Here is a 27,793-nt window from a genome sequence, read left to right as displayed (position 1 = left end):
TAGTAGGATTTTCTTTAGTCTCCAAGTATTTGTTACCTTTCCAAATTTTTTCTTGTGGTTGATTTCGAGTTTCATAGCATTGTGGTCTGAAAATATGCACAGTATGATCTCGATCTTTTTGTACTTGCTGAGGGCTGATTTGTGTCCCAGTATGTGGTCTATTCTGTAGAACATTCCATGTGCAGTGGAGGAGAATGTATATTCCGCTGCTTTAGGATGAAATGTTCTGAATATATCGATCTGTTAAGTCCATCTGGTCCAGTGTGTCATTCAAAGCCATTGTTTCCTTGTTGATTTTTTGATTAGATGATCTGTCCATTGCTGTGAGTGGGATGTTGAAGTCTCCTAGTATTATGGTATTACTATCAATGAGTTTCTTTATGTTCGTGATTAATTGATTTATATATTTGGGTGCCCTCACATTTGGCGCCATAAATGCTTACAATTGTTAGGTCTTCTTGGTGGATAGACCCCTTGATTATGATATAATGCCCTTCTGCATCTCTTGATACAGTCTTTATTTTAAAGTCTGGATTGTCAGATATAAGTATGGTATTCCGGCTTTCTTTTGCTGACCATTAGCATGATAGATGGTTCTCCATCCCCTTACTTTCAATCTGAAGGTGTCTTTAGGTCTAAAATGGGTCTCTTGAAACAGCATATAGATGGATCTTGTTTTCTTATCCATTCTGTTACCCTATATCTTTTGATTGGAGCATTTAGTCCATTAATGTTTAGAGTGACTACTGAAAGATATGAATTTATTGCCATCATGTTGCTTGTAACGTTGAAGTTTCTGGTGGTGTTCTCTGGTACTTTCTAATCTTTGTTGCTTTTGGTATGTATGTATGTATGTATGTATGTATGTATTTATTTATATTTTCATCTTTACTCCCCTCAGAGAATTCCCCTTAAAATTTCTTGCAGGGCTGGTTTGGTGGTCACAAACTCCTTTAATTTTTGTTTATCTGGGAAACTTTTTATCTATCCTTCTATTTTGAATGACAGCCTTGCATGATAAAGAATTCTTGGCTGCATATTTTTCTGATTCAGCACATTGAATATACCCTTCCACTCCTTTCTGGCCTGCCAAGTTTCTGTAGATTGATCTGCTGCAAACATGATTTGTTTTCCCTTGTAGGTTAAGGACTTTTTTCCCTTTGCTGCTTTCATGATTCTCTCCTTGCCTGACTATTTTGTGAATTTGACTATGATATGCCTAGTTGATGGTCAGTTTTTGTTGAATCTAAGGTGAGTCCTCTGTGCTTCCTGGATTTTGATGTCTGTGTCTTTCCCCAGTTTAGGAAAGTTTTTTGCTATGATTTGCTCACATAACCCTTCTGCACCTATTTCTCTCTCTTCCTCTTCTGGGACCCCTATAAGTCTGATGTTGTTCCTTTTTAATGAGTCACTGATTTCTCTAATTCTTAAATCGTGCTCTTTTGCCTTAATCTCCCTCTTTTTTTCTGCTTCATTATTCTCCATAAGTTTTTCCTCTATATTGCTGATTCTCTGTTCTGCCTCATCCATCCTTGCTGCTGCAGCATCCGTTCGAGATTGCAGCTCAGGTATAGCATTTTTTATTTCATCCTGACTAGCTTTTACTTCTTGTATCTCCACAGAAAGGGATTCTAATCCTTTTCCGACTCCAGCTAGTATTCTTATTATCATGATTTTAAATTCTGTTTCAGTCATCCTGCTTGTATCTCTCTTGGTTAGGTCCCTGGCTATTGTTTCTTCCTGCTCTTTCTTTTGGGGTGAATTCCTTCGTTTCATCATTTTGAATGGAAAAAAGGGATTAATAAGGTAAAAAATTTAAATTAAAAAATGTTAAAATTAAAAAATGAAAAACACACACACACACACAGAATCAAATAAATGATGCTAGATCTTAGGTGTGTTTTGGTCCAGGTGTTGAAAGTGGCTTGATAGGTTAGAGAAAAAAGGGGAAGGAAAAAAAATGAAAAAAAAAAAGGAAATCGTTTGAAAAAATGAATACACTGAAGTAGACTAAAATGAAATGATGGAAGTAAAATAGAATTTGAAAAAATTTACACAAAAGAAAAAATATCATAGAAAAAATGAAAGAAAACTATTTTTAATAAAAGTTGAAAATAAAAATGATTTTTTTCTCTTTCTGTATTCAAGAAAAAGAAAAGAAACGAAAAAGAGAGAAGAGATAAAAAAGAAAGAAAATTGAATAGATGTGGCAGCTAACAGACTGAAATACGACTGAAATTACTTCGTTTTCCCCTAGAAGTATGAAGCACTCTAGAGTCCATTAAACTAACAGGTGGTGAGACTTGTGTTCTTGAAGAGTGAGGTTAGCCCAGTTGGGCAAGGCTTAGGGTGACGGCTCTGTTCTCCACTAGATGGCGCTGCTAGCCCACTGGGGTGGATTGTTGTGGCGCTCTTTGGTGGATATGCACATGCCCTGGGGTGGTGATGATGGCGCCACCCAGCTACCCAGTCTCTAGAATTGGAACTCTGTTCTCCCTGATCAGCAATTGCGTACCCATCCTTTGTCTTTGGCTTCTGTCCACTCCCCGCTTTTACACTGCTTGTGACCAAGCCCCAGGCTGAACCTCCCTCCTGAGTTTTGTCTCAGGTTAGGTGTTTTCCCCAGCCCCTTACTTCTGAGGGACTGTGGGTTTGACCCGTTCTGCCCCTCTGCAGAGGGTCTCACCGAGCCATGGCCGCACCCAGGGATGTTTGTGGGACTGAGCTGCTGCTGATGCCCAGAGACTGCGGCCAGGTGCCAGCCTACCCCAGAAAAAGTTCGCGAGATAGTGTAGCAGCAGCATTTCAGGCATTATGGAAAATGACAACACACATCTGGCACCAGGCTTCACCCTTAATGACCTTGTTCCAGCACCAGCGAATGTAGCCGTTCTCTGGGGTCTTCTGAGTCCACGTGGCCTCACAGCCTCTACCAAATATGCTTCTAACAGTGGAACCTCTTTTCCCTGTGTGGCCCGAGAACCTCCTGGATCCCACTCTGCTCCTGGGGATTCGCCGTTACCACCAGAGCGCAGCCAGGTATCGACCTGCGGAGTTGCAGACTCTGCACTCCCCCTGTTTACAATCTGAATGGAATTTAAACCCGTCCTTTCTCCTGTCTCCTTTCTCCCTTTTTAGTTCATTCCCTGTGGCTATTTCCAGTTTTCCACTTTCTCTCAGGCTGCTTTTGGGGAGGGGTGCTTTTCCCCTAATTCCCCCCCGCCCCATCTTCGTCCTTTCTCAGCACACAAGAGCGGCTCCTTGCCCTCCTTGGCTTCTCTGTCCCCAAGTTCACCTCTCCACACCGTGTACCTGCTGAGTTCTGTGGTTCATGTTGTGCAGATTGTTGTGTTAATCCTCAAATGAGTTTTCTAGGTGTGCAGGATGGTTTAGTGTTGGTCTGGCTGTATTTCATGGACACATGAGACACAAAAAACTTCCATGCTGTTCCACCATCTTGGTTCCTCCCCCCCCACCCGAGCAGATTTGTGTTAGAGATGGGTGAGTCCATTTGTGGATTGCTGATTTTTGAAAAATAGCCAAGAAAGAGAAAACAAATAAACCAAACAGCACTGCCGAATGTAGGGCTTTTTTTTTTTTCATTTATTTTGCTAAGTGTGGATGGCTGTTAATTACATATTTATGATAAGATTTCATAGCTTGGCTGTGAATGTCCTGAAGCATGTTTTCTTTTTCCTTTTTTAAATTGTTTTATTTTGAGGGAGAGAGAGTATGAGCACATGTGCACAGCAGGGGAGGGAGCACAGAGAGAGGAAGAGAGAGCATTTTCATCAGGCTCCATCTCATGACCGTGACATCATGGCCTGAGCCGAAATCAAAAGTCGGGTGCTTAACTGAGTGATCCACCCACATGTCCCTGAAGCATGTTTTCTAAACGTGATAAAGTCTGGACTGCATGGGCCCTCTTGCTCCATTATTCTGCTATTAAATTTGATCTTGGAAGTGGCTTAAGTTTTCTGTTGCCTTTGTGGATTAATTATATTGGGGTGGGGTTAGGTGGGATCTGATCAAACTAAAATACCAGAGAGACATTCTCAATTTTTGAGAAGTTCTATGAAGTTTCTACCTTTACCGCACAGGCATAATACATTTAATCATCAGAGAGAACTGTTTCAGTGTTGAGTTCTGAGGGCCTTATGGGCTATAAATGTACAGGCAACCCTTTTATTACTTGCTTGGCAAGGAAATGCCCTGTGTTTAACTCGTAATCTGAGTGAACATCTTTCTTATTCTCTTATTTCCAGATTAGAGAACTGATATGTTGTTATAGTCAAGCTTCTGTGTGTGAAGATGGGATTCAACTTTTACCCCTACCTAGTATTGATGTTGGGCCAAGTACAGTGGGCTGCTAATGGCTTTGGGATATAGACTGTCAGATTGTAGGTAGGCAGAGGAAGGAGACTGCTGCTTTATTGATGACAGTAGCCCAAAGTAGTGGATTTGGCAATATCAGCATAACGGATGTGTGTATCCCAACTTAGAAATTCTAGAGCTGTTCACATTGTATTGGAAAAAAAATGTGTGTGTATTTGGTTTATTTGTTTATTTTTGGTTTTGGCTGCCCAGACAAATAAAATGGCATTGTCGTGACTTGCAGATGAAAGTAGGTGCTGCTGGGAGAGTTCTAGGACTTGGGGTCGGGGAGTATCCCACAGTAAACATATTTTTTTAATTTCATCCAAAGACGCAAGAGAAAGATTCTTTCTCTGTAATGGTCCATTTACTGTAAGAAGCTGTGTCACCAAGGCTTTCTTTCCTCTCATACTTCTGAACTTTGAGCCTTCAGCTCAGAAGCACTTAGAAATTTGTCATTGTAATTCTTTGGCTATCATTTCTTGTCGATGAGCCCAGCTTTCCTCTGTTGGGTATTCAGTGCTCTTGCTGGGTTGTCTATCCACTGAGAGCAGTACTGAACAAGGCTGTCATCTCATTAGTAGTGGGGCGTGGATTAAGGCGTAGTTGGAATTCAGGAGGGCTGAATTAGGAGGCCTTTCCAGGCAACCTTTGCTGTGGGTCCTGCACTTTATTTTCCCCAGCAGGACAATTTGGGTTTGAATAACATTTTCCTTGTGGTGAAAATCTCTATCCAGAATCTTTTGAAAGGAAGCATGAGGGAGAATGGATGGAAGGTACCTGAATGATTCAAATTTGGGACTTTTAAGACTATTTTAGCTTAGCACGAAGCTTCAGGATGCTGGCCAAGACAAGACGCTTATAGACACCCCAACGACCTGAATGGGGTGGAGGAGGTGGGGACCCACGTATCTGGCTTATTATCATCTGTTCCTTTATGCCCACCAGCACTTCCTGACTTTTATTTATTTCTTTGTTCCTACCTCTGCCTGAGGCTTTCCTTTTCTGTTCCTGATTCTCAACTGCAACATCTTTGTCCCATTTCCAAATATGGTGTGTGTGTGTGTGTGTGTGTGTGCACGCGCGCGTGTGTTTGTGTGTGTTGTTTTGCTTTGTTTTGTTTTTCTTCACATAGCATTCCCACAGACCAACAGTTCTATCATTTCCAAAGGGATATCTCCTTTTGGATACCTCTGTACTGGCCTCCTGGAAGGGCATGGCCAGTTTGTTCTGCACTGATACTAATATTAATTAAGCACCTAGTATGTTCCAAGCATTGTGCCAAATGCTACCTACATAGAATATTAATTTGTGATAGACAAAGTAATAATAATGTAAGAGTTAAGATGTAACACTATGTGGCAGACACTTTTGTACACTCCTTCTGCGTATTTACTTGTTTTATATTCACAGCAATCCCATGAGAGTTATAGCAGTCAGATTGTCTCCAGGAGACAGAACCCACACCATTTTTAAAATAGGTTTATTGTGTATAATTTGTATACCATAAAATTTACCCATGGTAAGTGTGCACATCAATGAGTTTTAGTAAATCTGTAGGTTGTGAAATCATTACCATAAGCCAGTTTTAGAGCCTTTCCATCACTCTCTGGAAATCCCTTGAGCCTGTTTGCAGTCAGTACCTGCCCCCATTCCCAGCTTCATGCAACCACTGGTTTGTCTTAGATCTCTATGGATTTACCTTTCCTGGACATTTCATACAAATGGATCCTACAGTATATAGTATTTTGTGTCTGGGCTCTTTCACTTGCATAACGCTTTTGAACATTATACTTGTTGTGGGTATCAGACGTTTGTTCCTTTTCATAACTAAGCAGGATTTTATTGTATGGATACACCATATTTTGTTTATGAATCCCCAATTGATGGACATTTACATTTCTTCCAGTTCTGTTATGAAAAAATGTTTGGGCATAGGCTTTCTTTTCTTTTGGATAGATTCCTAGGACTAGAATTACTTGGTTGTATGATATGTTTAAAAGTTTATTTATTTATTTTGAGACAGAGACAGAGAGAGCAGGGGAGGGGCAGAGGGAGAAGAAGAGAGAGAATACCATGCCAGCTCCATGCTGTCAGCACAGAGCCCGATGCGGGGCTTGAACCCACAAACTGTGAGATCATGATCTGAGCCAAAACCAAGAGTCGGAGGCTTAGCCTACTGTACCACCCAGGCATCCCTGTATGATAAGTTTATGTACAAGTTTTTAAGAAACTAACAAACTGTTTTTCCAGAGTGGATGTGACCTTTCACATTCTCATGAGCAGTGCATGAGAGTTCCAGTTTCTCCACATCCTTGCTTACTCTTGGTATTGTCTGTCCTTTGGATGATAGCCATATGAATAGATGTGCAATGGTATTTCATTGTGGTTTTAATTTGCATTTCCTAAATGAATAATGATTTTGAGCACTGTTTTCATGCGCCCGTTAGCCATTCATATGTCTTACTTGGTAAATTGTCCATTGTTTGTTTTCTTATTTTTGAGTTGTAAGACTGCTCTGTCTCTCTCTAATATTCTGGATACAAATTTGTTATCACATATGTAGCTTTCAAATGTTTTCTCCCTACCTGTAGCTGTTCCCCCCCCCCCCACACCAATTGTTTTGGTAGAGACAATTGCGTATGAAGAATTATTAACCATGTGAACATACATGTCAACCATGTACTGAAGAACTGAAGAGGCAAAAGGAAACACAAAGTTTCATGGAGGCAACCACCGCAAGAGGCAGCTAACACCTCTAAGGATGGGAGGAATACAGGGAAGAGGTTGGAATGACGGGACTTGGGAGCATGGAGAAGGAGCTGAAACTTAATCCTTTGAGTAGAGGATGCTGCCCGGGTTGGTGCTGGTGTCTTTGAGGGGTACGATGAGCTGGTTCTCGGGGTGCTGGGGAAACTGCAGACCAGAGTCAACTGATGCCCCTGGAACTAACTGCCACTGATGGGAAGAACAGGGGGCAACTGTCTGGAAGGTCAGGAAGCCCCTTTTTTAAATGTTTATTTTTTGAGAAAGAGAGAGAGTGAGCGAGCAAGTCCAAGTGGGGTAGGGGCAGAGAGAGATGGTGGCACAGAATCTGAAGCAGGCTCAAGGCTCTGAGCTGTCAGCACAGAGCCCCATGCGGGGCTCGAACTCATGAACCGTGATATTGTGACCTGAGCTGAAGTCAGATGGCCAACCAATCGAGCCACCCAGTTGGCCCAAGAAGTCCCTTTTCCCTCTTCCAGCCTCTCTGTCTCCATCCAGCACCCCCAATTGGCACATCCTAACAAGGAACAAGGTGGCAAAAGCAGAAATGTGGCTTGCAGATCCAGCATCAGGGCGTAGAGTACAGAAGGGTGGGATTGAAGTTGATAGATTGTAGCTTACTGACTGAGATGGGTAGGTGCTGCCATTATTCCCATTTTACATGTGAGAACACTGAGGAAGAAGGAAATTGTATAACTTTACCAACATATTCAAGCTGATAAATAATAGCTGGGATCTGAACTCATGTGTCTGGCTCCGGAGCTCCTTGTCTTGTCTGCTACTTAGTCTGCCTTTCTGATCCAGCCATAGGTTGTAATAAAAAAAATGGTTAGCAAACAGTGCACCTGCCTGTTGTGAATTCTTGGATTTTCTGTGGTCTTATTAGTTGAGAAAAGCCATAGTTCTTCTGGATTCTTGGAAATGTAGGAGAGTTAGAGAGTTCTAGACCCTACTTAGACCCCAGACAGTGAGCCTCTACATGGTTTATGCCACTTCTCCCTTCATAACACAGTCTCCCACTTTCTTTTTATTAAAAAATATTTTTTATTCTTTATTTTTGAGAGAGAGACAGACAGAGTGCAAGCAGGGGAGGAACGAGAGAGAGACAGAATTCGAAGCAGGATCCAGGCTCTGAGCTGTCAGCACAGAGTCCAATGCGGGGCTCGAGCTCACGAACCACGAGATCATGACCTGAGCCAAAGTTGGATGCTCAGCCAAAGTCTGAGCCACCCAGACACCTCAGTCTCCCACTTTCAGTTCTTCACTTTCTACAATATTTAAATGGTTTATTAACAAGGGCACATGGTTTTTCTCCCTAGTGTTACCTATGGGGAGTGGGAATAATTGGCTTTAGAGGATAATCATTTAGGGTACGGTTCTCCCTTAAGAGTCCAATTCATTTGACTCTGCCTTTCTCCAGTTGATTACACATTTCTCTTCTATTTTTTAGTTGTTTTCTAGTTCTCTGAGTTTCAGAATATAGTTCACTGTTTTAACTTTGGACATGAACTTGATGCTTTCATTGATTAGCTTGCAAATTCTGGAATAGTGATACTACCGTGATTTCCCCCAACTGAGAAATTAAGCACATTTTCTTTTTTTCCAAATGAGTCACAATATGGATGTTACACATGTATAATCAGTTCCATAGGCTGTGTGGTACTCCTTTGATTAGAATTTGAAAGTGACGTTTCAGATACTTGTATACGAGTATAGGCACATAATTTTCATTAGATAAATAATGTTGCAACACAGTAGAGTAAGCTGCCTGGGATACGCACATAACATATGAGTGTTTTCCCATTTTAAGGATATCCATGTAGGAAATACATATTTTCCCTTACAGATGTATCTAGACCAGAAGTCTGGACCACAATTATCTAAGTGCACATTGAGAACATCAGAGAAGATAACACATTTTTGTGGGTGGATTGTTTCAAACAGCCACTAAAAGCAGTGTGAATTCATCCAGAGTGGTCAGGACTTACGCGCGACTTGAGTATTGTGGCTGGAGGCACTCATGGGTCCACCCACAACATAAAAATCCAGCCTCTAATGGTCTGGGAGGTTGTAGGGAGGCTAATTTCTCACATATACTTTGTCTTTTAGGCTCTTGTTCTTTTCTGATCCCGGGGCCTGTGAAATGGAAATTCAAGGTCGCAGTTCTAAATGTATGATGTTGCTGTAGGACCAATAGGAACAGTAAATCTGATACTTGCATTTAAGTATTAGTATAGTTCTTGATTCATCTGTGACTTCAATGTTTCCAGGATGCTGTTTACATTGTTATTTCGAAGATCAGCTGTTTGTAATTCTATTATACATTACCCAGTGAGTGGTCGAATAATGAATTAATCAAAATAAAACACTCCGTGCCTGTCATTGACATACTTCTGAGTAAAGAAAAATGTCTATGATTTAAACATGCATTTCCCAAAGATTTCCCAAGAGATGCTTTAAAAAAAAAAAACAGTTCCATGGTCAAATAAGTTTGTGAACTGCTGCACGCCCTAGTCATAAAGCATATTAACATGTTAAAGATTCTGAGAAGTCCCACAATAAATAATGCTGTTGAACTTCGTTAATCCATCATGTTCTGCTTACGTGACTATTAGGTCTTCTTTTCCGTGTAACATCTAATGGAACAGTGTATCCATTTGGTATATACCGCTTTAAGTAAATGTTTCAAGACGAGGTGCTTGAATTTTACCTGCAAGTAACACCAAGTGAAAAAGTCTTTCTGTACCTGTTTGTGCAGTAGCAGCCCCATTTCAGGAAAAATTGTGAAATAAATGAAATGGACTTTTGATTGGATAAATCTAGGAAACAGTTGGTTCAGAAGTATTATATAAGTGTTTAATATTCGTGAAGATCTTTTTGCTTTCTAGCTATTGATGGTATGTTATAACCTGCCATCCCTTTACTCCCCATGCTGGAAGAAACATGTCTTGAATATTTGTTGGGTTGGAGGGTAATTCTCTTATCTGGGAATGGATATTAAAGTTTCTTTGCAGACTAGGGTTGGGGGAGTGAAAGACACGTATTAAAAATGGACATTAAGACACAGCATGAGAAGTACTATGTGGGAGTTGCCTGGGATGTTAGAAACACACAGAGCCCTGTCTTCACCTAATGGGGTGGTTTTGGTAACAAACTCCTGTGAACTGCATCACAGGCACTAATGTTATTGCAAATAATTGCAAACATATTGCAAATGTTATTGCAAATTGAATTTTACTTGGAAGTAACACCAAGTACTGGTGGACTTTATGTGGTTTTGTGTTCTTAGGTCCTATGCATATGGTAAACATGAAATTATTTTTTTGAATCTTCAGTGAACTAGTAGAATTGGAAGCAGAATGTTTTGACCCCATGTGTCACTCGGGTCATATTTCTTTGCCTTGCTACTGTTATTTGCATCAAGCGATAAATACAAACTATTAGTGTATTTTAAGTGTAATTCATAATAAATTTTATCTGTAGAAATGATAATGCAAAGTAAGAATGCAGATGATAAATACTGTGTATTGTAATATTTCATATGTTTGGAAGACCGGTTTTAAAACCAAATATGTTTAGGTAAAATGGAATCTGTAAAAATTGACCTGGGAAAAATTGTATTTGATCAAAAGTAACAAAAGTAATATGAAATGAACAAGACTCAAAATTATACATGGTTAAATTTATTATTGGCTAAGGGTTCATATGACAACATTTAGATTTGCAAGATTTGACCCCAGGAAAAGAATTAAATTTGGTAGAAACAATGGGGGTAAAGTAAATCTCACAGACACTATCCTGGACCCTTCACTTCTTAATGGGTTTCTGGAGGCAAACCTGCAAAGGCTGGTATTTCTCTCGCCTTCTTTTCCAGAAATTGCAATATTGCAGTTCTCTAGCATCCTGCATTAACTTACCATTATCATAGCTGCCACCTTCATTTTCTTTATTAAACCATTTGCCATCACCTTTTCCCTAGCTCTGTTCCTCAGGGTGCTTCAGCATCACTTGGAAAACCTGCTGAAAATCCAGATTGTTGGCTGCTCCCCCTAAACTACTAAATCGAACCTATAGACTTTGGTTTAGGACTCTGCTGCTGCTGCTGCTTCTTCTTCTTAATGTTTATTTATTTTTGAGAGAGACAGAGAGACAGAGCACGGGCAGGGGAGGGGCTGAGAGAGAGGGAGACACAGAATCCGAAGCCCAGGCTCTGAGCTGTCAGCACAGAGTCTGACGCAGGGCTCGAACCCATGAACTGCGAAATCATGACCTGAGCTGAAGTCGGATGCTCAACCGACTAAGCCACCCAGGTGCCCCAGGACTCTGCTTCTTTACGGCATATCGGGTGATCCTTGTGCAGATTAAAGTTTGGGAACTGCTGGTAAATATGTGGGATTCGTGATATTGGACGTGGGAAAGGACAGCGGCAGCACCATGGGCGGCGACAGGATGTGAGGACAACACAGAGTCATCCATTTATTGATTTACTCATTCAATCATTCAGCTCACAGTTGTAGACACTTTTATGTGGCAGGTTCTGTCCTAGGTTCCAGGGGTGTGGAAGATATTCTGTAAGATCAAGAACCTGCTCTCATTAAATTTACATTTTAGGGGCATCTGGGTGGCTCAGTTGGTTGAGCGTCCGACTCCGGCTCAGGTCATGATCTCACGGTAAGTGAGTTGGAGCCCCACATCAGGCTCTGTGCTGACAGCTCAGAGCCTGGAACCTGCTTCGAAGTCTGTGTCTCGCTCTCTCTCTGCCCCGCGCCCCCATTCACTCTCTGTCTCTCTCAAAAATAAACATTAAAAAATTTTAAAAAATTACATTTTGATGCGAAAGACTGTACACAAGTGAAAAGTATATATTTTCAGGTAGTTTTTATTGCAGTGAATGTGTAAGGAAGTTTTCATATAGAACTTTTCAGTGTCTCCTAGGGCCAGGGGCCCCTAGCGAGGGAGATGGTGGGTGGGATCCCTGATGTCATTTATCTCCCCGACAGGGGCCAGGGTAACACTGGAAGTTTTCTCTTTTCCTTTCTCCTAATATCTCTGCTACTTTGCTTGGAAGGTAGACTGTCGTGGTGATTACATGCGGCTGAACCGGCAGGGGGTTGTGAAAAGTCACATCCTCAGAAAGAATTTCTGCCCTGCAAAAGCTTTTGTCAACATATACTCCTCAGTATCAAGAAGGTAATAAGGTTGGTGAAGCATCTGCTCTGGGCTGGCAAGGAAGCTGTGTGCCAGACTCCTCCTCCTCGTTGTTAGAATATATTGGTAAATTGTGTCATTTTCGTCATTTTACCCGTGATATTTATACATCTACGATTCAGAAGATACTGCTTTTCCTTCAAAGTTCTAGGAGTCCTGCAAAGCCACTGAGCCCTGTTACTGGTACGTACTATTCCTGGGTTATGCCTTTAAAATTTTGATATTTGATGCGGTGTAAAGTTTAATTTTCATGTTGGTGATTTTGCTTGGTAAGGACAAGAAGGAAACATCACACATTGGCTACATTTTCCCAAATACCTGGATGTTTTCCAGTTCCCCACTAACTCTATTAGGACTGCAGGAAGGTCAAAAATAGCCCAGTTGTGGGTGGCGGGGGACTGGATGCATTGTGACACCTTGTAAAGTTCCATGCCTTGTGAAATCACAGGATAGGAGGAAAGAATTTGCTGACTCACCTGTCATCTTCACAGGTGCGTGATGTAAACCACCTCTGTGAAAGGTGACTGGGAGAGGGTTTGCTGGAGAACCTCTTGCAAAACACAACTTTTATTTCCCTGCTTGTTACTTGGAAGGAGACATAATTCCATTCCTTTCTTTTTAAAAATTTTTTTTTCAACGTTTTTTATTTATTTTTGGGACAGAGAGAGACAGAGCATGAACGGGGGAGGGGCAGAGAGAGAGGGAGACACAGAATCGGAAACAGGCTCCAGGCTCCGAGCCATCAGCCCAGAGCCTGACGCAGGGCTCGAACTCACAGACCGCGAGATCGTGACCTGGCTGAAGTCGGACGCTTAACCGACTGCGCCACCCAGGCGCCCCCTTTCTTTCTTTTTAATGTATATTTATTTCTCAGAGAGGGAGCAAGCAGGAGAGGGGCAGAGAGAGAGAGAGGGAGACAGAGGATCCGAAGCAGGCTCTGTGCTGACAGCAGAGAGCCTGATGTCAGGCTCGAAATCATCAAGGAGCTCATGACCTAGGCTGAAGTCAAGACGCTTAACTGACTGAGCCAGCCAGACTCAGGAAAAGGTGGAAAATCAGGAAAATCAGGTTTTGATGTCTCAAACAGGCACACAGAGGTAGAAAAAAGAAGGGTTTAAGGGAAGGGGGCACTTCAAACTCGTTGCCTGGAAAAGAATCTTTTCATCATATTTTCTTATGTTTATTTTTTTAAGAGAGAGAGAGAGACAGAGACAGAGTGTGAGTGGGGGAGGGGCAGAAAGGGTGGGGGGGGAGACACAGAATCTGAAGCAGGATCCAGGCTCTGAGTTGTCAGTGCAGAGCTGGAACCCCGGGCTCAAACCCACAAACTGTGAGGTCATGACTTGAGCTGAAGTCAGGCACTTAACCGACTGAGCCACCCAGGTGGCGCCCCTCTTCTTGCTCTTTAGATTCAGTTTTTAAAGAAATGACAGAAGCCCGATTGCTTCGAATACTTAAAACCATCTATTGACTTCTCTGAAGAATCAACTTGCACCTGTGAGGAACTGGGTCAATTAACATAAGTTGACTCTTTCACTGTTTTCAGTGACAGTTGGTAAAACAGTGACTGCTCCACATTTCACCCCCATCCCCACCCCCAAATCATTGCAGTGTCTTCTCATCACTCCATAACCTCTGGGAAGGACAAATCTGCATATTAAAAAAGCTAATAATGCTTCCAACGTATCCCTGTGTCTTCTCAATAATAATAGATATTTTTATTTGTCTTAAACTTAAAGACCTAGAGTTTACTTGCCTGTGGCTTCTTCAAATCTTGTAAAAATTCCATCTGGTGAAAATACAACGGATGCAGCATTGCACCAGAATCTTGAACTTCCCCAAATAAAATTTATCTTCAGCCTAATCTTTTTAAAAATACCAACTCTTTTGGGAGTATAATTTTCATATAATGAAGTATACTCACTGCATGTGTACAGTTGGGAGTTTTGACCAACTATACACCTAAGTAACACTATTAGGAGGTAGACTGTTTTCTGCCACCCCAGAACGTTCCTCCTGCCCCTTTGCTGTCATTCCCTTCACCCTTGACCCAGGCAACCACTGATGTACTTTTTTGCCATTATCGATTAGTTGGCATTTTCTTTTCAGAGAGTTGGAGTATGCAATGTGGGGTTGTATGCTTCTTTTGCAGAGCATGTTTTTTCAGCTTCATCAAAATTGTTATTTATCATTAGTTCATTTCTTTTCATTGCTGAATAGTATTCTGTTATATGGATGTATTGTATTTGTTCCCCTGTCGACGAGAATTTATGTGTTTCCAGGCTTTAGCTGTTACGAATGAAGCTTCTATTACATTCACCATTCAGGTATAAGTCTTCGTGTTGACACTTGTTTTCTTGGGTAAATACGTAGGAATGGAATTTCTTGGACATAGGGTAAGTTCATGTTTAACTTCTAAGAAATTGCTGAACTATTTTCCACACTGGCTGTATCATTTTACATTCTTGCCAGCAATGTACGAGAGTTCCACTTTCTCCATGTTTTTGTTCACATCGCTATTGGCTGTCTTCTGATTGTAGCTATTCAGTGGATGTAATGGTGGTATCTCATTGTCTTAATTTGCATTTCTCTGATGACTAGTGATGATGTTAAGCATCTTCTCATGTACTTAATCGCCGCTAGCATATCTTCTTCAGTGAAGGGTTGTTTCAAATCTTTTGTAAGATTTTGGTGTGAGAGTTCTTCATATATCACTGATACTGGTCCTTTGATATATATGTAGATCTTGAATATTTCCCCCAGTCTGTGAGTTGCCTTTTCAGTTTCCTTGTGCCTTTTTTTAAAAGTAGGCTCCGTGCCCAGCTGTGCAGCCCATCATGGGGCTTGAACTCACAACACTGAGATCAAGACCTGAGCTGAGGATCAAGAGTTGGATGCTTAACCAACTGAGCTACCCAGGTGCCCCCCCCCTTTTCATTTTTTTTAATAGAATCTTTCAAAGTGTTCAGTTTGTCAATAGTTTTCTTTATCCTTTGGGTTCTTTTTTTTTAATTTTCTTTGAAATGAAAAGACAAAGCTGAATTCATTGTTTTCTAGAGACATTACTGTGCTGTTTAGGCACAGGCTTTGAGCAGATCCGACTATTAATCTTGTATTGGATTTTGAGATGGTGGTGAGTTCAGGGATTGGCGAACTTTCAGACTTATAAGTGTGTTGACATCATCTAGAGAAGTGATAATGTGTGTGAGACTGTTACTGATTTGTTGGCACTCAGTGGTGCTTATTGAAGTGAATCTTTTCTTGGTTGGCTGATTTTCAGAATCAAGGGCTTGTCTTGATGGCTTAGCAAAAGCTTGTCCACTGGTTTGAGTTATCATTGATCCCCTGAACTTAAAACTGGCTCTGATTTCTAGTTATTACCATGGGAATGTGGGAACTTATATTTTTAAGTCTCCCAATACATCATCCATTGTATTGCTCCTAAATCTGAAACCAGGAACCAATCATATCAGGGGAGAGTACTGACTTTTATTTTATAAACTTTGCACAGAAGTTTTGAAAGAAATGGTACCACATGGCCTGGAGATACAGACTTTGCTGTTTCTTGCCTGTTTTCCTTCAGTCCATCCGGGTCCACTTTGAGGGCAAACTTGGAAATCTAGAATGATTGGCAGATCCCTGATGCCGCTCCAGGACTGAGCCAGGTCTCCAAATTGGTCTCTCAGGGAATTTGAAGTAATTTTAAGGAATAGTCCATACTTCCTGGGCATTCCTCAGTGCAGACCAGCTTGAATCAGACGAAACTAACTGCCGACATTGGGGAATTTCCCTGGTAAGTTTGTTAGCGTGCCTGTCCATTATTGATGCTTTCTTGAACATGAGAGTGGAGTTCCTTCCTTATTCCAAGAGGCTAGTAATGGGGTTTTTTAAGGATCAGAAAGCATCTGAGAGAAGTACCATATATAAAATAATAAAGTGCTTGTTTTTTCAAATCTTGGATAAGTCAACTATTTTAATTGTCCAAGCTGGCACTAAGGAAGCAGGGCATCTGAGGAAGAGGGTGGTATAACAAACATATTAAACTAATAGACTTTTCTGTAGGTGCACTAGTTAATGCTTCTAGGACATGATCTAATAGAGCAAAAGCTACCGAACTCTCTGGGAGGAAGTCACAAAGTTTCATGTAAATGTGTAGATCCATTTGGAACTTCAGGGGAAATAGAAATGGGGGAAAAGGGCTTCTTAGCATGGTTGTTGCTCTGCTTTGTAGAGGAAGCAATGGATGTGGGTGGAGCCATAGTCTGGGGTTCTCAGTCCTAGCGCTGTCCCAGATTTTACCAAATCTTAGGCTTGCCTTGTTGGGAAATGCCATATTTGAGTATTTACTGGACTGGTTATATGAAAATTCTCTAAGTAGAGCGGACAATTTGAATTCTGTCCATGGTATAGATTAAATGAGAAAAATCAGCTTCCTATTTGTTGGTATTATAAAGTCTTACCTGTTTCATTATGACACATAGCATATTCTTACTAGTAAGCCTGGTGGTTAAGAGTATAGCATCGAACGTCACAATGATCGTCTTACTGTCACAATTCTGTCGCTTAACAGCTGTGTGACCTTGAATACATAATTGTATCTTCTCTGAGCCTGCAAAATGGGGATATAAAGAATCCATCATATAGAATTTTCTTATGAAGTTTCATTCAGGTAATCCATGTGCTGGGCGCATGGTGAGTCCTTAATAAATATTAACTATGATTTTATTTAAAATAACATACTTGCAGGGATATATATGTATATATATTGAGAGATGAAAATTAAGAGATGTTAGATGTTGAGATCAGAAACAATAATCCAGCACATGGTAATGGATGTTTCTAACAGAAGTTTCAAGAAGAAATGGAACATAAACAGAATTTATAGTATAAGTAGAAGAAAACATTCCAGGGCTCAAGGAAGACCTGAATCTGCAGATTGAGTTTACCGTGTTTCAGGAAAAATTAATGAAAATAGCTGTAATTGAAACAAAATCTGTGTGGTATTTTTGAATTTCAAGAGTAAAGAAAAATTCTGACAAGCATTCAGTAAGGGACAAAGGTTTCCTACAATGGAATAAAAAGTCAAGTTAATCTTAGACATCTCCCTAAGATGAAGACCATGTGTCAACAGAATTTTAGGAGAAACATTTGTGACTGAGGAATTCTAAACCATATATGCCTGCAGGAATCAGAAAGACATTTTCAGATTTGGAAGGGCTTAGAAAATATGTCATTTATATACAACCCTGAAAATTTTACTTATAGGCATTCTCTAGCCAAGAAAGAATGAATAAAAACAAAGAAAGCCAGAAACTTGAGGAATTCATGTCATGAAAGGCATCATTGTGAACATTGAAATCAGTTGTGTAGATTTAATTCTTAATTATTGCAGATTTGTTTATTGAGTAGAATGTAACAAATAATTATTATGAGAGAAAATAAATACTAGCTTAGAATTTATAAACTCGGTTAGAAAATCTTAAAATATTTTTTAAAATAGCAAGTGTTCTGAAAGAGTATGGAAAAATAGGGGCGCCTGGGTGGCTTAGTCGGTTTAGCGTCCGACTTCAGCTCAGGTCATGATCTACGGTCTGTGAGTTTGAGCCCCGTGTGCTGTGCCGACAGCTCGGAGCCTGGAGCCTGCTTTGGATTCTGTGTCTCCCTCTCTCACTGCCCTTACCCCACTTGCACTCTATCTCTCTCTCAAAAATAAATAAAAACATTAAAAAAGGTATGAAAAAATAAAATATAATCCATGTTGTAAATGATAGACTGCAAAGGAAGGAACAAGGTACTATGCAAACAAAAACAAAAACAAAAACAAAAAAAACCAACACAAACATGACAAGGTTAAAACATAGTGATCACTGATGACTACATTAAGTTATGACTGTAAGTTAAAGTGGGTGCTCCTCCTCTACGCATTAACCAAGATTTACAGATCAAGTCCATTAAAAAGAGAGTTCCATAGAATGTCGTATGCATGAGCAGATGTTACATTGGGTGATTCCAAAAGCTCTACTACTATTGAGCTTGTAGGATTTCTGCCTTATACTCTTAAAAGCTTATCTTTTCCATGTTTCCATGTGATGCCATTCAATACATAAAGACTGATGACTATTATCTCTTTATTGTCGACCTTACCCGTTTAACCCCCTTTGCCTTGCATTGTGTTATGGATGATTTCTTTCTCTCTCTTCGCTTCCTTCCCTCTTCACCTTTCTTCATCCCTTCCTTTGTTCAACATGCAGTTATTGAATGTTTACTAGATATCAGGCACTGCACTTATTCTTCTAAAGTTGCAAGTAAAACAGCTATGGTCCCTGCTCCCATGGAACTTAAAACCTACTGACAAATTAGGATTGTGACTGCTATTTCCATTATTGGCCTGTTGAAGCTGTGCTCCTCCATTTACCATAAAATATGAAAAATGAATAATGGGAAATGGATTTTGACTTAAAAATCTAAATCTCATTGCTTCCACTGGAACAGACACAGTGGAATGATGAAAGATATTAATTTGATTAAAAATGCCAGACGGGCGCCTGGGTGGCTCAGTGGGCTCAGCGCCTGACTCTTCCTTTCAGCCCAGGTGATGATCCCAGGGTTGTGGGATCAAGCCCTGCGTCTGGCTCTGTGCTGACCTTGGAGACTGATAAAGATTCTCTTTCTCTTCCTCTGCCCCTCTCCCCAGCTCACTCTCGTGCTCCATTGCTCTTTCAAATTAAAAAAGAAAAAAAAGCCAAAGCTAGGCATAAAAATGCAAACCCTTGTTTATTATCTGAGCTAGCCTTTGGAAAGAAATTGTGAGGTACACAGAAGTATGTTTTGTTCCCCATTGCATGTTCCGTGGTCTCCATTCTGGGATACTTTGCTTTCCTTATCTCTTCATATAGTTCCCTTCCTAAAACATTTTGGCTCCTCAGAGTCATCCAGGTGCCTGGATGCAGAAGGAATTCTTCATTGTCTAGGGCAGTGGATCTTCAAGGGTTTTCCCTGGACCAGCAACATGAGCATCACGGGGGGAATTTTGTTAAAAATGCAAATTCTCAAGCCTTCTCTTATCCCTACTGAATCAGAAACCCTGGGAGGTGGGGCTCAGAAGTTTGGATTTGAAAATTTTTTTTTAAGTTTATCTATTTTGAGGAGGGGGGATGGGGTGGGGCAGAGAGAGAGAAAAAGAGAATCCCAAGTAGGCTCCGCACTGTCAGTGCAGAGCCCAATGCAGGGCTTGAACTCACTAACGCTGAGATCCTGACCTGAGCTGAAACCAAGAATCCGACACTTAACCGATTGAGCCTCCAGAAATTTGTATTTAACAAATTCTCCAGGTGGTTCTGATCTGGCGGGCTTCAAGCTGGCTGCACGTTGAAATCACCTGGGCAGTTTTGCTAACTACTGGTGATTGAGTCCCACCTCCAAAGATGTTGGATTTAATTGTTCTTGGATGTGGTCTGAGCATCCAGAGCTTTGAACTTGTACAGACAAGGTTGAGTACTGTTGGCCTTGATCTTTATAGACTGTCATTCTCTTTCTATCCCATTTCTGGTCACAGTTTGTGTATCTTATGTCCCACTTCCACAACGAAATCTGAAAAACAAAATAGCCAGTTTCATTAAGATCTTACTGTGGTGAGACGGTATGCAAAGTGCATGCCTGGGCATTGAGACAGATGGCCCTGATTACTGTTGAGGGCTCTGGCACTTACTTGCTATGACTGTCAGCAGGTTACCTCATTTCCTTATGGCTCCGTTTTCTCATCTGAAAACCACTAATCAAAATACCTGTTATATCCTTGCCACGTGCCAGCCACTCTTAAAGGCAGCCCTGTCTGCAGTAATCTACTGTTCAAAGCAGATCTTTGAGATAAGTACACTATTTGCTCCCTTTCACAGATGAAAAAACTGAGGCACAGTAAGGCACTAGTGCATAACAGAGTCAGGCTTCAAGTTAGTGAGTTTCATTCTACACCCGATGCTCCGTAGTGCCATGCCTTAAGCCTCCATGGTCATGACTGTGACAGTTAGACCTCGTGAGGTTTTTGTGAGGATCATATGTAGTAACAGATGTGGGGAGCCCTAATAGTACTGAGATATCTGTGCTTTTCCTCTCCTTCCTTTCCTCCTGTGAATAGTGCATGATTTGGTGTTAGTTCTTATGGAGGCTCCTGTCTAACACAGTGACAACGATGTCGGGGTTTCTGGTGCCAAGACAAATTGTAGGTGGGGTCTCGGGAACAGGACTGTCATGTCAGTGCCTGTCACAAAGTAGAGCCTTCCTAATCTGTTTAGACAGAGGCTGGCCTTGTCAATCATCATTAAAGTTAATGTTTTTAATGTACATGCTAATTGGCCCCTGTGAGTGTTCTTCCTTTGACCAGATATACAGATGAACCAGCATTTTTTTTTTTTTAATATATGAAATTTACTGTCAAATTGGTTTCCATACAACACCCAGTGCTCATCCCAAAAGGTGCCCTCCTCAATACCCATCACCCACCCTGCCCTCCCTCCCACCCCCCATCAACCCTCAGTTTGTTCTCAGTTTTTAACAGTCTCTTATGCTTTGGCTCTCTCCCACTCTAACCTCTTTTTTTTTTTTTTTTCCTTCCCCTCCCCCATGGGTTTCTGTTGTTTCTCAGGATCCACATAAGAGTGAAACCATATGGTATCTGTCTTTCTCTGTATGGCTTATTTCACTTAGCATCACACTCTCCAGTTCCATCCATGTTGCTACAAAAGGCCATATTTCATTTTTTCTCATTGCCACGTAGTATTCCATTGTGTATATAAACCACAATTTCTTTCTCCATTCATCAGTTGATGGACATTTAGGCTCTTTCCATAATTTGGCTATTGTTGAGAGTGCTGCTATAAACATTGGGGTACAGGTGCCCCTATGCATCAGTACTCCTGTATCCCTTGGATAAATTCCTAGCAGTGCTATTTCTGGGTCATAGGGTAGGTCTATTTTTAATTTTCTGAGGAACCTCCACACTGCTTTCCAGAGCGGCTGCACCAATTTGCATTCCCACCAACAGTGCAAGAGGGTTCCCGTTTCTCCACATCCTCTCCAGCATCTATAGTCTCCTGATTTCTTCATTTTGGCCACTCTGACTGGCGTGAGGTGGTATCTGAGTGTGGTTTTGATTTGTATTTCCCTGATAAGGAGCGACGTTGAACATCTTTTCATGTGCCTGTTGGCCATCCGGATGTCTTCTTTAGAGAAGTGTCTATTCATGTTTTCTGCCCATTTCTTCACTGGGTTATTTGTTTTTCGGGTGTGGAGTTTGATGAGCTCTTTATAGATTTTGGATACTAGCCCTTTGTCCGATGTGTCATTTGCAAATATCTTTTCCCATTCCGTTGGTTGCCTTTTAGTTTTGTTGGTTGTTTCCTTTGCTGTGCAGAAGCTTTTTATCTTCATAAGGTCCCAGTAATTCACTTTTGCTTTTAATTCCCTTGCCTTTGGGGATGTGCCGAGTAAGAGATTGCTATGGCTGAGGTCAGAGAGGTCTTTTCCTGCTTTCTCCTCTAAGGTTTTGATGGTTTCCTGTCTCACATTCAGGTCCTTTATCCATTTTGAGTTTATTTTTGTGAATGGTGTGAGAAAGTGGTCTAGTTTCAACCTTCTGCATGTTGCTGTCCAGTTCTCCCAGCACCATTTGTTAAAGAGACTGTCTTTTTTCCATTGGATGTTCTTTCCTGCTTTGTCAAAGATGAGTTGGCCATACGTTTGTGGGTCTAGTTCTGGGGTTTCTATTCTATTCCATTGGTCTATGTGTCTGTTTTTATGCCAATACCATGCTGTCTTGATGATGACAGCTTTGTAGTAGAGGCTAAAGTCTGGGATTGTGATGCCTCCTGCTTTGGTCTTCTTCCTCAAAATTACTTTGGCTATTCGGGGCCTTTTGTGGTTCCATATGAATTTTAGGATTGCCTGTTCTAGTTTCGAGAAGAATGCTGGTGCAATTTTGATTGGGATTGCATTGAATGTGTAGATAGCTTTGGGTAGTATTGACATTTTGACAATATTTATTCTTCCAATCCATGAGCAGGGAATGTCTTTCCATTTCTTTATATCTTCTTCAATTACCTGCATAAGCTTTCTATAGTTTTCAGCATACAGATCTTTTACATCTTTGGTTAGATTTATTCCTAGGTATTTTATGCTTCTTGGTGCAATTGTGAATGGGATCAGTTTCTTCATTTGTCTTTCTGTTGCTTCATTGTTAGTGTATAAGAATGCAACTGATTTCTGCACATTGATTTTGTATCCTGCAACTTTGCTGAATTCATGTATCAGTTCTAGCAGACTTTTGGTGGAGTCTATCGGATTTTCCATGTATAATATCATGTCATCTGCAAAAAGCGAAAGCTTGACTTCATCTTTGCCAATTTTGATGCCTTTGATTTCCTTTTGTTGTCTGATTGCTGATGCTAGAACTTCCAGCACTATATTAAACAACAGCGGTGAGAGTGGGCATCCCTGTCGTGTTCCTGATCTCAGGGAAAAAGCTCTCAGTTTTCCCCGTTGAGGATGATGTTAGCTGTGGGCTTTTCATAAATGGCCTTTATGATCTTTAAGTATGTTCCTTCTATCCCGACTTTCTCAAGGGTTTTTATTAAGAAAGGGTGCTGGATTTTGTCAAAGGCCTTTTCTGCATCGATTGACAGGATCATATGGTTCTTCTCTTTTTTTTTGTTAATGTGGTGTATCACGTTGATCGATTTGCGAATGTTGAACCAGCCCTGCATCCCAGGAATGAATCCCACTTGATCATGGTGAATAATTCTTTTTATATGCTGTTGAATTCGATTTGCTAGTATCTTATTAAGAATTTTTGCATCCATATTCATCAGGGATATTGGCCTGTAGTTCTCTTTTTTTACTGGGTCTCTGTCTGGTTTAGGAATCAAAGTAATACTGGCTTCATAGAATGAGTCTGGAAGTTTTCCTTCCCTTTCTATTTCTTGGAATAGCTTGAGAAGGATAGGTATTATCTCTGCTTTAAACGTCTGGTAGAACTCCCCTGGGAAGCCATCTGGTCCTGGACTCTTATTTGTTGGGAGATTTTTGATAACCGATTCAATTTCTTCTCTGGTTATGGGTCTGTTCAAGCTTTCTATTTCCTCCTGATTGAGTTTTGGAAGAGTGTGGGTGTTTAGAAATTTGTCCATTTCTTCCAGGTTGTCCAATTTGTTGGCATATAATTTTTCATAGTATTCCCTGATAATTGTTTGTATCTCTGAGGGATTGGTTGTAATCATTCCATTTTCATTCATGATTTTATCTATTTGGGTCATCTCCCTTTTCTTTTTGAGAAGCCTGGCTAGAGGTTTGTCAATTTTGTTTATTTTTTCAAAAAACCAACTCTTGGTTTCGTTGATCTGCTCTACAGTTTTTTTAGATTCTATATTGTTTATTTCTGCTGTGATCTTTATTATTTCTCTTCTTCTGCTGGGTTTAGGCTGCCTTTGCTGTTCTGCTTCTATTTCCTTTAGGTGTGCTGTTAGATTTTGTATTTGGGATTTTTCTTGTTTCTGGAGATAGGCCTGGATTGCAATGTATTTTCCTCTCAGGACTGCCTTCGCTGCATCCCAAAGCGTTTGGATTGTTGTATTTTCATTTTCGTTTGTTTCCATATATTTTTTAATTTCTTCTCTAATTGCCTGGTTGACCCACTCATTCGTTAGTAGGGTGTTCTTTAACCTCCATGCTTTTGGAGGTTTTGCAGACTTTTTCCTGTGGTTGATTTCAAGCTTCATAGCATTGTGGTCTGAAAGTATGCATGGTATAATTTCAATTCTTGTAAACTTATGAAGGGCTGTTTTGTGACCCAGTATATGATCTATCTTGGAGAATGTTCCATGTGCACTCGAGAAGAAAGTATATTCTGTTGCTTTGGGATGCAGAGTTCTAAATATATCTGTCAAGTCCATCTGATCCAATGTATCATTCAGGGCCCTTGTTTCTTTATTGACTGTGTGTCTAGATGATCTATCCATTTCTGTAAGTGGGGTGTTAAAGTCCCCTGCAGTGACCACATTCTTATCAATAAGGTTGCTTATGTTTATGAGTAATTGTTTTATATATCTGGGGGCTCGGGTATTTGGCGCATAGACATTTATAATAGTTAGCTCTTCCTGATGGATAGACCCTGTGTGAACCAGCATTTTAAGATCTTCTGTTTAACAGTTTTTGCCCTCAGATCTTAGCATTTCATTAGCATTTGCTGATTGAATACACAGCACCTGGCTTCTCTTTCAAAGTGTTGCTATAAAGGAACTGTTTCTTTTCTCCTAAGGAGCTACATTTTAACTTCATTTGATTTCTGGATGGAAAGATGTTGCTCTGGGTAAGCCTGGACCTTGTTGTGAGTTTGCTGCTCTTTTTGACAGTATTTAAAGGCTGAAGGTAAGATTATAGGAATTGCTCCTTTTGCTTAAAAAGAAAGCTTTATTTTTAAATTTTTTTTTCAATATATGAAATTTATTGTCAAATTGGTTTCCATACAACACCCAGTGCTCATCCCAAAAGGTGCCCTCCTCAATACCCATCACCCACCCGCCCCTCCCTCCCTCCTGCCCCCCGTGCACCTTGCCTACCCACCCCAGCTAATAAAAAGAAAGCTTTAAACATGCAAGAAAAGGTAGTGGCACTTTTCTTTTTCTTTGTCTTGTTATCAGCGGGAGTTGAGGAGGTCTAATGGCTCTGCATTAAAGGCTAGTTTTGAATCTTCAGTATCAGTAAGGCTTGTTTCTGTGGGCTTTGTAGAATTATTTTTAAGCACATCATCTGTTGTCTGACCTGTAGCAATAGCCATTCAGCTCTCAAAAGAACATTTTCCCCTTCTTCCGAGCTTGACTTCTCCTCGCAGGGCCGAACCTACCACAAAAAGGCGGAGGGTGGTCCCAAGAAGCATCAAGAAGGCATTTATTCCCGCCCTTTCCTTCTCTAGGTAAGAAGAGGCTTAGATCCTCCATGGTGAAATGCTCTTTTCATTATTTCCAGTCTCCTAAAGCAACAGAAACAAGGCAGAAGTTAAGATTTTAATAGATTCTTAGGCCTCAGTAGCCCAATTATGATTACACATTTGAATTTTATAACATTTCTCATTGTCCTTTTCTCATTGTGCTAGCCTGACAGGCTACTCAAAAGGATGTGTTCCCATATAGATCCACGTACAGGGGGAAAAGGCACTAGACCAACTGATATTGTGGTCCCCATGGTATTTAGAGTTCTTACTGTAAATTAATACGTTAGCATTCCAATCTCACTGAGCTGGGTTAATGAGAAGCTGTCCGGGAGATGTGGCCCCACTTATGTGCTGACAGACTGGCTTTCAGCTGAGTCTGCAAAGCTGAAGGCCAGACTTGGCACCAGAGTAAAATCACCAAGATAATGATTGTCTCTCTAGAAGGCATTTTGGTACGCAGCCAGCCTGCCTCTCCTGATGACACTTGAGGTCCCTGGGAGGATGGACATTCATCATTTACGCATGTGTTCAGTCCCTCATTCATTCAGCCACTCATGTACCAATTCACTTATTCATTCAAGAACATCGAGTGAGTTTTACTTTACTGCCAGGATGAGCTACTTCCTTACCTACGTTATAATACCATGAACTAGCAGTGCTTCTAAGGTGAAGATTAATGCATGCAATGTCACATTCTGTTCTTTTGTTCTTTTAGTGTAGAAGTAAGTTGGAAATACTTATTTTTAAAAGTTTGAGAGGAGGAAGCACTTCTGGAATGGACCTCTGAAAATTGCACTTCCATAAAAGCAATGAGAGCACTGATAAAAGTAATCAAAATCAACTTTTTCAGCACTCTGGAAATTAACCAAAGGCTTGCAAAAATCTGAGAAGCATCTATTCAAAAAAAAAAAAAAGTTGAATCTCAGTAAAAACAGTGAGCTTTATTGCAGTTTTACTTGTCCTATACCCATCATCCTGTCCCCAGCTCGTGGTGGCCTTGAATACTAGCAGCGTCACAAACATGATAGTTGTGAAAATCAGCAGCCTCGCAGTCACTGTAGTGGGCATGATAGGTTTCGAACTCTTCAAAAACGCCCATCTCCAGAGCATTGTCATTATTTGATCGGTCTTAAGGTTCCCTAGAAAAGCTTTATTCATAGGGCATTGTCATTATTTGACCTGATTTGGAGCTCATCCTGCAGGTAAGAAATAATCACTGGCAGTTGTTTAATGTCACAGCTTCCTGGGGTGCCTGGGTGGCTCAATTGGTTAAGTGACTTTGGCTCAGGTCATAATCTCAGGTTCTTGGGTTCTAGCCCCGTGTTGGGCTCTGTGCTGACAGCTCAGAACCTGGAGCCTGCTTCAGATTCTGTGTCTCCCTCTCTTTCTGCCCCTCTCCCCACTCATGCTCTGTCTCTCTCTCAAAAATAAACAAATAGTGGGGTGCCTGGGTGGCTCAGTCGGTTGAGCGTCCGACTTCGGCTCAGGTCATGATCTCACGGTCCGTTGAGTTCCAGCCCCGTGTTGGGCTCTGTGCCGACAGCTCAGAGCCTGGAGCCTGTTTCTGATTCTGTGTCTCCCTCTCTCTCTGACCCTCCCCCGCTCATGCTCTGTCTCTCTCTATCTCAAAAAAATAAATAAACGTTAAAAAAAATAAAAAAAAATAAATAGTAAAAAAATTTTTTTTGAAAAATCACAGCTTCCTGAGGCTACAATCCCAACTGGGGTAAATAAGAGTCTGGCCAAAAATTTAAAGGGAAGTTGTGAGGGGCGCCTGTGTGGCTCACTTGGTTGAGCATCTGACTTTTGATCTCTGCTCAGGTCATGATCTCACAGTTCATGAGTTCCAGCCCCACATTGTGCTGTGCCCAGAGAGCATGGAACCTGCTTGGGATTCTATTCTCTCTCTCCCTCTGTCTCTGCCCTTCTCCAACTCTTTCTCTCTCCCCTCCCCCACTCTTTCTCTCTGCCTCTCTCCTGTCTCAAAAATAAACTTTAAAAAAATTAAAAAAGAGGAAGATGTGAGAAGCAAGAGGCTTTTTTGGAAAAGTTCTGCCATAGTCAATGGGATCTAGTTGTCATGTCAAGAAAGACCAGAGAATCTCCTAATATCTAACGTCTCACTGACCCTGAGGCTCTGTACAAGCAGGAAGTGAAGGCACTAAGGCAGAGTTATAAACTTTCAGAGCATTATAAGTGTGCCCCAGTATACACCTAGAGCCCCTCGGCAAAGGCAGGGAGACTGTTGGTTCAAGGCAATTAAAATCTCTGTCCAATCCTTGGCTGACCATTAAGATCAAGAACAAGAGAAGAACATCCACTCCCACAACTGCTATTCAGCATCCTACTGGAATTTCTAGCAGGGTAATTAGGTAAGAAAAAGAAATAAAAGGCATCAGGATCAGAAAAGAAGAGGTAAAACTATCTGTTTGCAGATGACATAATCTTGTATATAGAAAATCCTAA

The 27,793-nt window shown here is 40.9% G+C and overlaps 1 protein-coding gene and 1 long non-coding RNA gene across 2 annotated transcripts in view; one reads left to right on the top strand and one right to left on the bottom strand.

The window, feature by feature from the left end:
- LHFPL3 (LHFPL tetraspan subfamily member 3) overlaps positions 1-27,793 on the top strand; it is a 580,464-nt gene that overhangs the window by 47,323 nt on the left and 505,348 nt on the right. The window lies entirely within an intron of this gene.
- Positions 19,717-26,586, bottom strand: LOC122233201. Its single transcript, XR_006210709.1, has 3 exons — positions 26,507-26,586; positions 25,241-25,366; positions 19,717-19,938 (listed from the first exon to the last, which is right to left on the bottom strand). It is a non-coding gene; the product is annotated as an uncharacterized LOC122233201 (long non-coding RNA).

Source organism: Panthera tigris, chromosome A2, assembly GCF_018350195.1.
Source record: "Panthera tigris isolate Pti1 chromosome A2, P.tigris_Pti1_mat1.1, whole genome shotgun sequence".
Taxonomy (NCBI): Eukaryota; Metazoa; Chordata; class Mammalia; order Carnivora; family Felidae; genus Panthera; species Panthera tigris.
Note: the sequence above shows the minus strand (reverse complement) of the source record. Positions and strands in the feature narration are given on the sequence as shown.